This window comes from Formica exsecta, unplaced genomic scaffold (genome assembly GCF_003651465.1).
Source record: "Formica exsecta isolate Colony F162 unplaced genomic scaffold, ASM365146v1 scaffold1527, whole genome shotgun sequence".
Lineage (NCBI taxonomy): Eukaryota > Metazoa > Arthropoda > Insecta > Hymenoptera > Formicidae > Formica > Formica exsecta.
This window is the reverse complement of record NW_021848851.1, coordinates 5,660-8,986: the sequence shown is the minus strand read 5'-3', so window position 1 is coordinate 8,986 and position 3,327 is coordinate 5,660. Positions and strand designations below refer to the sequence as shown.

General features: G+C 29.2%; 1 pseudogene; it reads right to left on the bottom strand.

Annotated features, from left to right (window-relative positions):
• Window positions 1–384: 384 nt before the first annotated feature.
• On the bottom strand, window positions 385–2,995 carry LOC115232960 (annotated as a pseudogene).
• Window positions 2,996–3,327: the final 332 nt, after the last annotated feature.

Below are 3,327 nucleotides of genomic sequence, written 5' to 3'. Positions count from 1 at the left end.
ATTTTACAAATATTTTATTATAAACACTCGCAACTGATTATGCAAAAGATTTTTTATCCGTAAACATATATAATATCGCAATATGCATTTTTTTTGTCATTCTAATTTGATTTCATAAGAATACATGTATATATAGAGTAATCCTACATATTATTACAAAAATTACATAAATAATAAAAACATATATATTTAATTATTTTATGATTATCAGTTTGTTAGCACAATTTCGTTAAAATATCAAAATCTTCATATAACAAATGTATATGGTAATATGTTAATAACATATTATATTTTTTGAACTTTATACAACGTTGCAAGTATATGGTTAGATTGAATGCATAAATAAATACTATCGCAATTTCTTCAAAGAAAAAATCACACATAAAATTAATTTCTTTATTCTATGTATCCTGTGAAAGAAACGAAAATCTTTTTCTTACAGACAATCAATATTTTAAACTATTTAAATAAAATGATGTAAATACGACTTATGTTAACTTCAAAATATCTACTTTGATTTTTACCTCATTATAATACCAAATTTTGAAATAGCCTATTAAAAATATATCTATATGCATTAGTCCCATTCAGTCAAATAAAAAAGAAATAAAAACGAAGAATAAGAATTAAACTTATTAACAACCTAATCTGATAAAAGAATATGAAGATCTAAACGTATACTTGAAACTCACAAAAATACATATGTTTATTAATCATCAATATTTGATGAGTGCTCGCCGCTGTCGTCGCTATCATTTTCTACATCTACAATGTTGTTATTGTTATGTTCATTTTCTGGTCGATTTCTATCATCCCCAACATCTTCATTATCGTATAATGCATCTGTAGCGGCCTGCAAGTTTCTCCGGTTCCCTTGTATACCTGGATGTCTACCCCTGGCATTCCGGAATCGTTGTTTTGCCACTTTCAAGAATGCGACGACTTCTCTTTGGAATTCTTCCCTGGTTGGTTTGGGGTAGTACCGATTCGACGCTACGGCTTCTGAAAAATAATAGATGATTTAATATTATAATCAATATTGTATAATAATGCGGAGTAAACACACACAAATATACGTACGGTAAATCGCTTTACATAAAACTGTATTATAAAATGGGACTTTAATATCATTAACTCATCCCCACCGTGTTAATTGCCCGGCTACTTGTGCCGTTATGGCCTCCTTCATGCATTGAGATACATGCTGTCTTTTAATGTTATGCAGTTTAAAAATTTGAAGTATCGTACCCATATAAATACAAATTACACAATATATGACTGACACGTTTATAAGGCAATTTTTTTTATGTGTACATTAAATATGAATTAATTTAACTCTTACGACTTCATCGTAAACAGCGTTGTCCTTTGTAAACATTTATATTGCTTGTACTGTCGAAAATGCAAGGATTCGCGGCTTCGTGGAAATTATATTAATAACATGGAAATCGATTTTTCTATTGATCGCTCTATTGAATCCAATCGTTCATTTGTCCTTCTGAAATTAATTGATTATAATTAGTAATATTATAAAACAATATTATATGAAATGTATGAAAATGTAATATTTAACGGTAAATAGTCCAATTGATTTGTTGTGTTTTAATGTTTAATATTTCATATTCATCGAAACTTCTAAATAGATTGATTTCTCAAAACAAGTGTACGTTTTTCTCAGGACAAGAATGAAAAATATTGTAGATTATGAGAAGATTTAAATTGAGAAATGTTTTAAAAAAATATGTATAACGTAGTAAAAATATTAAAATGAAATATAATTTAAAGCACATATTCTGAAGCCAATCAGAATATCGAAATGACAATCAATGCTTAAAATATTTTAGTTATTCTTACATTCGTAAGTTTATTTAGAATCATTCAGAATCAAAAGAGAATAAATATTTCATTATTTGTTTATACGAGGGCTGTATGATAAGTACCCGTGTTAGGGAAGGAAACGCATCTTTTTTTTAATTTTTTAAATCTATTTCTCAACATAGTCTCCTTTCAGCTCGATACACTTAGTCCAGCGATATTCCAACTTTTTTAAGCCATCCAAAAAATATGATTTGTCGAACTCTGCGCTCTTTATCAAAAACGGATGTTCGGCCACGCTTGAATTCATTGAACCAATATCTGATGGTAGTCATCGAAGGTGCATGGTCCTTATAAACGGCATGCAACTTCACTTTGATTTCCTCACACGTCTTCCCATCCAAAAAAAAAAAAATCGAATCACTGACCGATATTGCTCTTTTTCCATGGTTGCAAACAAACACAAACTTGCCCACTTTCAACAGCTATCAAAACAAAACTACTCGATAAATCTGTCTGAAATTTTGACAGGCGTCGTTCGAAAGATGGCGTTAAACGATGGTATACAGATATTGAGTCAGTGGCGCTATCAGTCGTTAAACACGGGTACTTATCATACAGCCCTCGTATATGTATATATATATAGTCATATTTTCTGAAATATATTTTACAAATTCTTTCTTAAAAACAAACTTGAAACGTTTGAAAATCTTCATGAACTATTTATTAAAAACTTTCAGAGAAAATAAATGTATGACATTTAAAACAAAAAGTTATTATCTACTTTCAATATGTTAAATAATAAGAAAATATACGACATACTGCACTTTATGCTGTAAGTCACGAAGTATTTCAATAACTTGCTGCATTTCATTTCCTTCTCTTACTAGTGATGCATTATTTTTCCATTTTGTATTTGATGTGTATAATGTAGTATAATTTGAAGCGGCTCAATTGATACTGTATTTCCCAATTCTTATATGTGATTCGATTTTTCCACTGATGGATTTGCATTGGCAAATGCAACATTAGAAAAAGGTTGCTGGTGACACGGTTGTAAATTGTGTAGGAACTGCATTTCATTCTCCAAAGGTAGACTATTATGTGGATGAATGGTTGGTGGTGTAATATTTTCCAAAACTCCTTTATGTAGTATCCCAGGTAGCAAGGTGTCGTCATTATAACGTCATTTTAAGGTCATCTCTCGTCATATGACGTCAGTCGACTAAATAATGACGTAACACAGACGTGATATTTTTGACGACATATTATCGTCACAGAAATAACGTCATTTAATCGTCTTTTTAAGGTTATTTACTGATCAATTAACTAATGTTGTTAAAATACGTCAATATTAAAATTATCGTATTTATACAAGGAAAATAATAAATATTTTATGATACTTATAAAGTTTACAGGACTGTCTGTTCAAAACCCTTGAAAATATGGTATTATTATATTACAAAACTATAAAATATTGTTTAATATTAATAATTGAATTTGATGTGCAAG